This window comes from Melozone crissalis, unplaced genomic scaffold (genome assembly GCF_028551555.1).
Source record: "Melozone crissalis strain CALT ecotype California unplaced genomic scaffold, PUWL_Pcris_2 ptg000035l_1, whole genome shotgun sequence".
Lineage (NCBI taxonomy): Eukaryota > Metazoa > Chordata > Aves > Passeriformes > Passerellidae > Melozone > Melozone crissalis.
Genome location: NW_026535813.1, coordinates 5,663,629 through 5,676,428, shown reverse-complemented (window position 1 = coordinate 5,676,428; position 12,800 = coordinate 5,663,629).

Sequence of the window (12,800 nt, the reverse complement as noted above, 5' to 3'; positions counted from 1 at the left end):
AAGCTCTTCCCAGTAGTTATCCTCACAGTTAACTACTCTTCCCCAAAGAGCACTGACATCTGCTCACATAAAAGCTAAAGAAAGGAGGAGGAAGGGGGACATTGGTTATTTACAACTTTTGCCTTCCAGAGCAACCTATATGTGTGCTGAAGCCCTGCTTCCTGGGAAGTGGACTGACGTGCTTGTTGATGGGGAAAAGGGAATAAAATCTTTCAGGATTTTTTCCTTTGTTTCCATGCACACTCTTTGCTTTTGCTTTAGTAAACTCCCTTTATCTCGACCCACAAGTTTTTAAAATTTTATTTTCTTCCACTGTCCTGCTGAGGAGGGGAGTGATAGAGGGGCTTGGTGGGCATCTGGTGTTCAGCCAAGGTCAACCCACCAGAGTCCTTTCTGGCACCTAAACAAGGACACAAGAATGAAGATAACAAATGGATATATTTATTGAAGGGTGTTCAGGGACATTTAGGGCAGACAAAGCCTACCCGGGGGCTACACCCAAAAAATGGGTGACAGGTCACTGGTTTTCACACTTTTATAAGTTTGGTCCATTTGCATATTGGGGGTCAATCTTCTAATTACAGCTTCAGGTAATTAAGTAATTTATCTCAAGTTCCCCCCCTCCAACTCACTTTTATTTACATTTCTCGGGGCCTGAGACAGTAAGGTGTCCTTGATTCCCAAGCCTAGAGAGGAATTGTTTTGTCTGACTAAAATGGGAATGCAGTAGCTAACATTCTATATGGAGTTTAGAGTTATACACTAAAGAATTATAGGATTATAAATACATGAAAAAATAGAAAAGCTAAAATCCTATGGCATCAAAGGGACTGGAGCATCTCTTTTATGAGGAAAGGCTGAGGGAGTTTGGCCTGTTCAGCCTCAAAAAGAGATGACTGAAAGGGGACCTCATCAATGTCTATAAGTATCTGAAGGAGGGGTGTCACCGTTGAGTCAGGAATGGATGAATGAGTGACACATGACACACTCCATGCATTTTCAGAAGGCTAATAATAATTTTATTATGAACTCATTCCTTTTTATACTCTATTCCAACACAGGTGGACCTGATTGGTCCTTTAATCAACACACTGTCACCATTGGCTAATTAAGAAACCACCCTTCAGTAAACATCTTTCCATAACACATTCCACATGTTCGCACACACCAGGTGCAGAAACTTAAGAATTGTTTTCATTCCTTTCTCTGAGCTTCTCACAGCTTTTCCCAGAATGATGCCTGGGAAACTATGGGAAACTATCAATTTCTCTTTCTTAGCATTCACAGAAGGGTGCCAAGAGGATGGAGCCAGGCTCTTCTCAGTGATGCCAAGCAATAGGACAAGACACAATGGGAAGAAATTGATGCACAGAAAGTTCTACCTGAACATGAAAAACTTCTTTACTGTGCAGGTGACGGAGCACAAGAACAGACTGAGCAGAGAGGGTGTGGAGTCTCCTTCACTGTAGATATTCAAGAACCACTGGACACAATCCTGTGCAATGTGCTGTAGGATGTCTCTGCTTGAGCAGGTAGGTTGAACCAGATGGTCCACTGTGGTCCATTCCAACCTGACCCATTCTGTTATTCTGTGATTCCCTGGTAGTAAGGCACTGCAACAGGTTCCCCAGAGAAGTTGTGGATGCCCCACCCCTAGAGGTGTTCAAGGCCAAGTTAGATGGGGCTATGAGGAACCTGATCTATTGGGTGCCATCCCTGCTCATGGCAGGGGGATTGGAACTAGATGATCTTTAGGTCCCTTCCACCCCAAACCATTCTATGATTTTAAGATTCTATGAATTCAAACAGGAAGCAGAAATTACCCAGTTCCTGACCTCATAAGAACTTTGACATGTGAAAATATTACAGCTGCCAGCCAGGTGAGTGGATTTCTGCCTGGCCTCTTATGCTGGAATAATGGGACCAACGGTTAGCAGTTGTAAGGTAAGGAAGCCCAATAGCTGGGATCCCTTGCTAGAAATCAGAGAATTGAAAGAGGAATTAGAAAAGAGGCATCAATTTGCAGTCTCTGGAGATGACTACTCTGAGTTGTGAGGGCAAGATATTTAAGGAAGATCCTGTGAACTTCACAGGAAAGTGGACCACTGTGGATGAAGGTATCTACTACCTGAGAGAATTAGCAGTGCTGGAAGTCATCTCTGGTGATCTAAATGATGATGAGGTCTCTAAAGATCCAGAGAATGTCCTGTGCACACAGGCCATGTGGAGGAAGATGATTCAAACTACCCCAGTGTCATATTCTAACAGCTTGACAGAAATGTATTGCCCAGATATGGATACAACAATTGTGGAGGGAGTGTATTCTTGGCTCCAAATCTTTGAAGAAAATCTTTGTACCTCCACATTCCTATAGGCCAGTACCTCAGCTCTCAGGGACAGCCCAAGAGATCAGTCCTTGCCTGCCCCAGTCAGATGGAAAGGAAGCTCCAGGAATATGTCATGTGGTGCGCTCTGGTTCTTTTTGTGTGACATAGGGAAGGACAGGAGGAAGTGGGATGGTGAACCCACCTTTAAGCTGGAAGCCCATGTACATGAACTGAGAGAGAAGAGAGCTATTAAGAAGGGGCCATACAAGAAGGCTGTCAGTGTTGACGACTGAGAGACAGGACTCAACTTAGGGCAAGCAAGAAGTTGTTTATTGTTTTGAAAGCTCGGTTTATATACTCTTACAGCTTTAGATAAAATTTTCCACTGCCAAGCAATAACCACATTATTAATGTTTCTTAGCAATATTGCTTAACCACAATCTTACACCTGCAGTCTTACATGACTTCCTTAAAACAAAGTACAACATTAATTTTCTTTCCTCCCTCAGATTTCTGTTTGATGTTCCCAGGACTTTTGGCCCAATGAGACAGAGTAAAGATCCATTTTGAATTAGGTGAAGTGTCTAGGAGAGGTGAAAAGTCTGTGAGGCCAAAGCTGAAGGGAAAAACTGCAGAGCAGAGACAGTGAGGGGACAGAGAAAAAACCCAGAAATGACCACAAGGTCGATCTGCCCCCGACCTAGGAATTCTTTTGATAAAGAAGAACTGGTGATAAATGTCACACGGAATGAATATGTATGAACCTATTGTGAAACTGTATGCATATGCATTTGGAAGGGGGATAAAAGGAGATCTGAGATCCCCAGGGGTACACATGCCTTTTGAGGAGAATTTCCTCTGCACGCGTCCAACGCGTGCCGTAATAAAAACGTACCGAGCTTTACAACTTTTATAAAGTTGTGAAGTTTCTTCTTTTCTCTGCAAAACATTCTGACGAGCCAGGTAGGAGGAAGAGAGATACCTTCCGTCTCCGTCTCTGTCCCTGTAGGGGCAGGGGGGAACCGACGGACTCCTAGGCGCGCCCCAGGATTTTCCTGGAGGAGGCTCCACTCGTCTCAACTTGCCTTCTGCGAGGACAGGCAAGGACCTGCTGGCCTGCGGAGGAGAATACAGTATGTACTGAGGGGCCCCCGGGGGGGGGGGAGAGAGAGCTAGGGAGTAAATCACTCAGAGACGTCTGGGTTTCAGCTGATGGAGCAGCTGTATTAGAGACGGGGTTCATCGTTCTGATAGGGCAGACCGCTAGTGACTCTGGGGGTGAGCCGGTTGAACCCGTGTATGTGTGTATTGGCGGTTCACTGTTCTGATAGAGCAGAACTGCTGAACCCGTGTGTGTTTTGTTTGTGCGTGTGTGTGTCTGTGTGGTGTCCGGACACTGTGTCGCTGTATGGTTAATGCATTGTGTGGTCAGTGCACTGTGTTTGTAATCGTGCAAGTGTATAAGTGTATGGTATATAAAAGAGTAGATCTACAGTGCCCTACAGTGCGGGGGGGTGAGTACTACCCGTGTTTGAAGCAGCCGAGTAAGGCCTGAGGTGCCGGCTGCAGCAGGCTGTGGGGGCAGGGAGAGAAGTGCCCCGCGGAGAAGCGAGTGGAGGAACATCAGTGATGGTATTTATTGTGTTTAAATGTAGTGATTTGTGTAAATTTGGTACATTTTAACCATGAGTAAGAGCTCAGAGAGTTCCTTTGCCCTGGATGTTTGGACTTGATCTCTAGACTGTTGTCCTGGGGTGACGTGATGATGCTTGTATCCCCATTCATCTGTTCTGTGCCTTTAAGACCGGCTCTGAAGAGTGGAAATTTTGTTTGGGTTTCTCTTATCAGGGACACAGAGACGGGCAGTACATAGGGCTGTTTTCGCGTCTTGCTTTCAGCTTGCTGCTTTGCTTGCTCTCTTTTCTGCTCTCGCTTCTGCTCTGCTTTGGCCTCTGCTTATTAGCTAGTTCTAGCTAAACAGTCCACATCCATTCCTGGACTGTTTCTCCTCTCCTGTTCCTGTGACCATCTCGAACCTGCTCCGGACTGGGACCCGGGAACACCAAAGGTTTAGCTGCAGCAGCTACCCCAGCGCCGGAGGGACTGAGAACAGAGCAACCACCCCCGAAAGAGACTTTTGGATTTTGTCATCTTTCTCAGAGCGGTGTCATCGGGTATTGTTAATTTTGTGTGCTGGGGTGTGCTGTGCCTGAAATAAACAGGTTATTTCCACCTCTCTCCAAGGAATTTTTTTCTGAACCGGTTGAGGGGAGGGGCCGTGTGGGTTTTGCTTTCTGGAGGGGCCCTCCTTTGCAGATTCTTTAACAAATTTGCCCTAAATAAGTACAACTGTGTGCTGTTATTTTGATTGTGTCCAGGAAAAACTGATGTGGGTAAATGCTGAATTATGGTATGCTGTGTTGTGTTGAGAAGAGTGATCACTTTGAGAGATAAGCCCTTTCCCAGTGATTTGTGTGGTGATTTTCTTCTGCTGCATTGTGGTAATTTGATTCTCAGATTGTATAGTGGTGTTTGTGGAGATTTTAAAATTTTTTTTGCAACAAGAGTAGCATTTTACACAGAAGGACTATGGTATGGTGATTTATGCCTAACTACGATAAAGCGAATTAAAGGAGTTCCAAGAATTCTCCCCCTCACAGCAATTCAAGCCTTGGCTCGAGTGAATTTGAGATAAAAGTGGGGAGGGCATGTGTGTCTGTGTCTGTGGGCATATCAGAGTTTCTGCTACAAGCACAGCCTTTTTGCAAGGCAGTAAAACAAGTGTAAGTAGACACAGTGCTCAATTAGATTGTGCAAGAAGAGAACTAGAAAAGACTGATATTTTGTAAAACAGAGTTTAGACAGAAGAGATTAATTAGTTTATGAGACTTCAGCTGGTACCATAGCAAGTCTGGACTGGGAACAGTCTGCTGTAGGGATTTAGAGTTCTCTGTAATAAACAGAATAGCCCGCCTTTGCGGGCAATTCCTCAGAGCCTTTGGTGCATCAAGAGGCTGGCACGCTGCGTGAGGTGACAGTGGCTGTCCCCTGAGCACAGGGACAGCTCTGACTGCCCTGTCTCCCCAGGGAACATGGGAATGATCTGTGAGCAAAAGCTGGATATGCAGGTATTATTGCAGTGCAGTGTTTGTGAGAAACACTGGTATTGCTGTTCTAATAAGCGTCAGGGCACATGCCCCAAGTGTAAATCAAAGGCTTCTGATCAAGCTGATTCAGAACCTAAGATCATAAAGCTTGTGTGTGGGAATCACATCTGATACCTGCCACCTGGAGCTGTGTGTGTGTAGGAGGAAGACTGAGAAGCTACTCTGAAGCTTTGTAAAGAGAAGTTTGGGTGGAAGCGAGATAGGGCAAGGAGAAAGAGATAGTGAGAACTGACCAGAGCAAAGAAGTTCCTAAATTAGCCCCTTTTTGGAGGGGCTCACTGGGAGAAGGCTGCCAGTAGGAGCAGCTCAGATAATAAAAAGATTTATAAGACTTCATTGCAGTTAGTACTGTTTTAAAATAGGAAGATAAATGGGATGGGGGTTTTGTATGCTGAAATGTCTTTTTGTTTTAAGAAATCACCCAGAATGGCAAAGAGACTGTGAGATCAGACCACCCTCTGGTCTTGGCCCTTGAAAAGGAAAACAAGGCAAAGAGAAAGCAAATCAAACGTGTTGTTCTGCATGCAGCATAAGATAGCAACGTACGAAGTCAAGCAAAGATTATCATGCTGAAATGCAAAGCGATTACAGTTCGCAAAATGAGTACATATGATTTGTTAAAGGCTCCTCCCAAGGTAAGGGAGGAAGGATAAAGATGACCTCCCCAAAAGGGAAGAATTTTAGTTGACACAAGAGCCATATATTCAGTTTTAAATAAAGCTTTACTACCTGTGGAGAATGTTTATTTTGTAATGTGGGGAACAACTAAACAACTGGCCAGTCTGAGAAGGCATACTTTTGCAAACCTTTAAAGTAACATGTGTACTATGTGTACTTAGAAGCTTTTGTACAATTCGCTCAATTTGCTAAACATTCTCAAATGAGAAAGGTTACTCTGGAGACAAATGAAGATGTTAGGCTTAACATTAACAGACACTGAAATTAAGAAAGACATTAGTTAGGAGATATTAGAATAAGTAAATAAGTGTTTTCAAGGGTATGGACCTCTGCTGTACCAGGGAGAGTGAAAAATGCCCCCCCATGGTAATCAAGCTTGAAGAAAGAACACAACCAGCGAGAGTTGAGTAGTACCCTCAAAAGGAAGATAAGGAAGGAATCATCCCAATAATTGATAGTACTGGATTAAGGGCTGTCAATAAGATAACACAGAATTTATACCCTGTGGTAGCAAATCCATATACTTTACTAACTTGTTTAACACCTGAGCTAACCTGGTTCACTGTTTTAGGCCTAAGAGATGCCTTCTTTTGCCTCCCCATCCACGAAGCCAGCCAGAAAATTTTTGCATTCAAACACAAGCTCACATAGTCCATGTGCCTGAAGGCTTCAAAACTCCCCACTCCAATTGGAGAACAGCTTGCAATGACCCAGAGTCCCAGGAAGCTCCACAAGAGGAAAGGAGACTGTTGCAGTACGTGGATGATCTTCTAGTAGCCACTCGGGCGAGGGAAGCCTGGACGGTAAGCCTTTTGAATTTCCTAGGACTCCAAGGATGCAGAGTCTCAAAGAAAAAGGCACAGGTAGTGAAACAGAAGGTAATCTACCCGGGGTAAGAAGTGAGTGCTGAGCAGCAGACTTTAAGGCAGGGAAGCCATATGCCAAACCCCGAAACCCCAGACAAAGAAGGAACTCCGAACCTCCTTAGGCATGGCAGGGTAGTGCCGGCTGTGGGTTTATAATTATGGACTGCTCGTCAGACTCCTTTATGCTCTTATTGCTGATGGAAACAGAGATCTCCAGTGGACAAAAGGAGTCACATGGGCCTTTCACCAGTTGCAGTGCCCTCATGTCGGCTCCAGCTTTGAAACTTCCAGATGTAAGTAAACAATTCTTTCTATTTTTCCATGCAAGGAATTGCCCTGGGAATACTGGCTCAGGATTTGAGTCCATACCGAAGGGCAGTTGCTTACTTCTCTAAGCAACTAGATGCAACAGCCAAAGGATGGCCAGGTTGCCTCAGAGCTGTAGCAGCAGTTGTGCTGAAAATTCAAGAGGCACCCAAGTCTACCCCAGGACAAAAATGACTGTGCTAGTGTCTGCAGTACTAGAAGTAAAGGGTGGCCACTGGTTTTCACCACAGAGGTTTCTGAAATACCAGGCCATCATGGTAGAGCAAGATGATGTAGAGATCGTGGTGACTAATATTGTCAACCCAGCTTCTTTTCTCAGTGGAAATCAAGAAGAAGCAGTACACCATGATTGCCTAGAGACCATTGAAGCTACCTACTCCAGCCACCCAGACTTAAAGGACACTCCTTTGGACAATGCAGAGGCCTGGTTCAGTGACAGGAGTAGCTACATTGCCAGTGGAAAGCAACATTGCAAAGTACAGAGTGACTACCTGCAGAGAGGTAATAGAGTCTGGACCCTTACCAACAGGTACCTCTGCACAGAAGGCTGAAATAAATGCATGGACCCATTCCTTAGAAACAGCAAAAGGCATTCAGAGTCGTGCATGCACATGGAGCCATCTGGAAGGAGAGGGGACTGCTAACCTCACAAAGAAAGAAGAGACAATCCGGCCGCTGGAAGCAGTTCAGCTGCCTGAAAAAGCACATTAAGGCACACAAGAGAGCGAGCTTAAAATTGGAGGAAAGAAATGAGCTGGCGGATGGAGAGGCAAAGAAAGCAGCAAAGGGTGAGGTACAGATTATCCTTGAAGGTAAGCCATAATACAATAATACTAATCAAAAGAGACGTACAACTACAAGGGTTGGGCTACCATTGAAAGACAACTAGTAATCCCTTCCCATTTTCGTGGTTACTAGTGAAGGAAGAGCACTAGAAAGCACACTAGGGCCTAACTACGTAAAAGCTTTTTATAGAGTGTGGCTCCTTTCTCAAAATTACCAAGGCTACCAGTGATAAAGAGTGCATTGAAATGAAGTTTTGACTTTGAAGTAGTAATTTCCACAGGCTTTCTAGAACACACATCTGATTGAAAGAATCGTTGTCAGGAATTTACATGCCACCATCACTCAGGTAAGCCGACAATGTGATCCTTGCCTCCAGACTGACCCCAAAAATACCCCCCCAGCCAAAACTTGGTCAGACTGGGAGAGGCCATGGGCCTGTACAGCAGTGGCAAATTAACTTTTCAGAACTCCCAAGGAAAGGGGGGTATCAGTATTTACTGGTATTGGTAGATACATTTTCAGGGTGGCCAGAAACATTCCCCACCAGAACTGTCAAAGCTCAAGAGGTGACCAGATTATTTTTACAAGAAATAATACCACGCTTCAGAGTTCCAGCCACAATATCCACAGAAAAAGAATCATATTTCATTTCCAAAGCAGTGCAATAGATTAGTGGCCACCTAGGCATAGATTAAGAGCTTCACACTTCATACCGCCCAAATCAAGTAGCCAGGTAGAGAAAATTAATAATTTGATTAAGCAGCAGATTGTAAGACTGGGGCAAGAAGTTAATCTACCCTAGCCCCAAGATCTTCCACTAGCACTATTGCAAATTCTAACTAAACCTTGAGCTAAAGGAATGCTGAATCCTTTTGAAATGCCTTGTAGAAGACCATATAGAATACAAAGGGTGCAGCGTGGTGTGGCCTTAAAGTCAGGTGTCCAGCTGGCAGAAGGGTGGCCAACACCCAACTGCAAATGTGTGAGCACCCCTCGGCGTCAGAAGGCTTCGAGCTGTGCTCACAGCAGACGGAATCGCTGCTGGCCGATGAGAGTAAAGAGTCTGGACACTCACTGGGGATTTGTCAGATTTATTGTAGAACCCAACGTGTCAACCAGGGAGTGACCACCTGGCTGGTATCTAACATGTGTCAGCCAGTGAGTGACCTCGAACAAAGGGTGCAACAGGGTTATAAAGGGGGGAGGGATCTCAGGGAGGGGTTTACAAAGGACCAATAGGGGAAGGTAGGGGAGTGGACTTAACATAATAGGCACTGGGGAGAAACCAATAGTTACATTATAAGGGAGGGGCCCCGGAGCCACAGCCAATCATAACTCCCAGGTAGAAGAAGATTCTGGAGGCTTGGGAGGAGTGGGGAGTGATTGACTGGGCCCAGGGAGAAGAACAAATTCACATATAAGGAAACACAGGGGAGGAGAAATTATATAACAGAGAGGATTGACATAAACTGTGGCAGGAGTAACCAAGGTAACCAAATGACAGCCAATACCATGGTGGGAAGAACTGGTAAGGGCAGAACCATTACAGAAAATGGGGGAGTGATACAGAAAATAGGAGACTAATTAAATAAACTAACAGAATACACTACAACAAAAGGGAATGTCCAGAATGTCCACCTACATGGTGGCTTTAAGCAAACAGCTCAGAGGAATTGAGAAACATGTGGCTGGAACTCGGAGCAGGGAGTTAGATAGCCTGGGGATGATGTATATGTTAAGTCTCTTACAGAAAAGACTTCGGAAACACAGTGGGAGAGACCACTGCAAGTACTTCTCACTACCTTCACTGCAATCAAAATCAAGGAGCAGAATGCCTGGATCCATCACTCTCGAGTGAAGAAAGCCCTAGAAGTCCCTTGGAGAGTGATACCAGAAGAGAATGAACTGAGACTAAAACTTACTCGGGCAAAATGAGCATATTGCAGTCAGGGGTAGTTCATACTTTAGTTTACAGAATTGTTTTGTATGTAATTGTAATTGAAGTTTCAGAACTAAAGAGTACCTCTATCTAAAGCAATGCTGAATGGCCTTGGTCCCAGGCTTTCAATCACTATACTGGATCCATGGGAAAACCTTCTGAGATAAAAGATTTAAACATATCTACTGTAGTAATCCATGAGAATCAGGTATATGAGGAGCAAGAATGGCAGGAACAGGAACTGTGGACACTTCAAGGAATCAGAGGAGAAGAAATCAAAGTAGAGTGCCAGGTCATCAATAGGATGGCTTATGAGAGACCAAATGCAATTAGTGTTGTAATCTCTCCTGGTGTATATGAACACCAAGAAGTTTGTGATAGCCTAAGTGAATCAGACTGTTGGTGTAATTTCACCTTGATACAGCCTGTAGAAGTGACCTGCCTTTGAGCTCGAGTTGCTATCAGACTTTCATTTAAATTCAAAGTAGACACTGCACTTTTTACAACAGCAGGGCCTTATACAACCCATACTAGTTCAGACTCTACCCAAACTTGAACCTAAAGTGTATGAAATAGGCCCCTACCTAGTAAAGAATGTGGGTGAACAACAGCTATTATTCAATCCAGAATGGTCTCTCAAACGTGTGGAGTTGATAATGCAAATTAACATCTCAAAAATCCAACCAGCCTGTTCCTCCTTCCTAAAAACATCCTTTGAGGGCTGGACAACATGGTTACAAAAACAGGCATATCTCAGGAGCAGAACAAGAAAAGATCTAACTGGCATATTAGGGACAGGATTAGGAGTTTTAAATGGAATTGATTCAGAAATACTGATGAATAAACTGGCCACTGCAGCAGGCAGCCTAACGAAATTGAAGCAGCCTTTACATTCATCTCTATTGGCATTAGGAACTAGCCAGTGACAGATTTCAAAAGTACTGCCAAAGTAAGGAAGTATGAAAAGGCCGGGGACCAAGACCACAAGTTAATAGTAGAAGCACTTAGTACAGTTCAAGATAATGTGTCTTTAACTTTCAGTTGTATACAAGCACAGTTATAGATGCAAACAACAGCAGCTCTGATCATACAGGAAAGGGGATGAAGGTAATTTTCCAGCTGAAATTCGGAGAATTGTTTGGGATAATGCAATTGATTTTGAAAGGGAGTTTCAATCCTGGTGGACTATGGTGAATTTCAGGTGAAATTCACCTATGATCCTGCTTCTAATGTGGCCACTGCCTTTGTGCTTACCATATGTAATGCCACTGTTTATGTTATCCATCCCATCATTGCACTAAGATTAAACCATGAAAAAACAATGCTCTACCCTTTAGAACATAGAGTGTGGGCACGAAAGATGAATGAAAAATGGGAAACAGTAAACTTAGAATCCTGCATTACTAGAGAACAGCTGGGATTCATTTGTGAAAGCAGTACTATTAATGCCCAAGATGTGTGTCTAGACACTGAACAGAGTATTTGCCACTTTGAAATTCATCCAGTCACTGACCAGAAAACTGTGCTCGTATATACTGGAAAAGGGGGTTTATGCCTGAGAACTGCCTGTGCTGCTGTAAAAATTGATATCAATGATGTTATTTTGTCTAATAGAAATCATTCTAACTTCTGTATTTGTAATTTTGTTAAGATTATCGGGTGTGATTTTTCGTATTCGGTACCAGTGACATCCCACCAGCTAATCAAAACCAATTACACAATGTATCACAGACTATCACCTACCCCTATTGGGATGAACCTTACATTAGTAAAACAATTGATTAAGCACCAAGACCTATTGGAAATCTTGAAGGAAATCCAAGAAAGTGGAAAGAAAACCTTAATTACTGTCCAACATGATACAAAAGAGATAATCAGAGTTCTACAAAGAATAAAACAAAATGTGGATCATCACTGGTGGGATGTGGTCTTTAGGTGGTTGTTGCCTTCTGAAGCAAGGCAGGCGACCTGGTTCAGACGAACAGCACGGTGGCCCACTCACCAGGGCCACTCGGGCCAATGACACACGCAGACATCAATGTGATGGACGGTCAAAAGGCGTTTATTATCTCATCTCTTGGGTTTTTATAGTCTAAGGGGTCTCTACGTCAGCATGGGTCTGTCTTTACCATCTATGGTTAGTAAGGGGTGGACTGTTACTGGGTAGGGGATGGAAAGTTACTGGAATTTGGTTAAGGGAGGCTACCTTCCTATGTTAGTTTCTTATCTACAGGAAGCAGATGGTCTTATCTAAGGGGATCAGAGGGTCCTGGCTTTCCGTGACATCGCGAGATCTTCCGCAGCGCCTTTCCCTGTCTACCACATCTCCCCCCCCCTTTTCAAAAATGAATGAGGTAGTCATGCACATAGGTACTCAAATGAGGTATAAGGTTGTAGCTTGACAAGGGAAAAGGGTCTTGGGAGTCCTGAGTAAGCTTTTGTCAGACAAGTTCGGAGGATCTTGTGACTGACGGTGTTCCCTGGTTGAATTCTCTGGTTGAATTCTCCGGTTGAATTCACAGCAATTGTCGTCGGCCTAAGAACAGGATGTTGGTCCGTTCCAGGCGGGTCTGAACGAACGAGACCAGCTTGTTCAGCAGGCATGGTCCGAAGGTGACTGTTAGAAACAGCATCGCCAATGGACCTATCAGGACAGAAATTAGAGTGGTTAGCCAAGGTGATTGATTGAACCAGGACTCATACCAGCCCT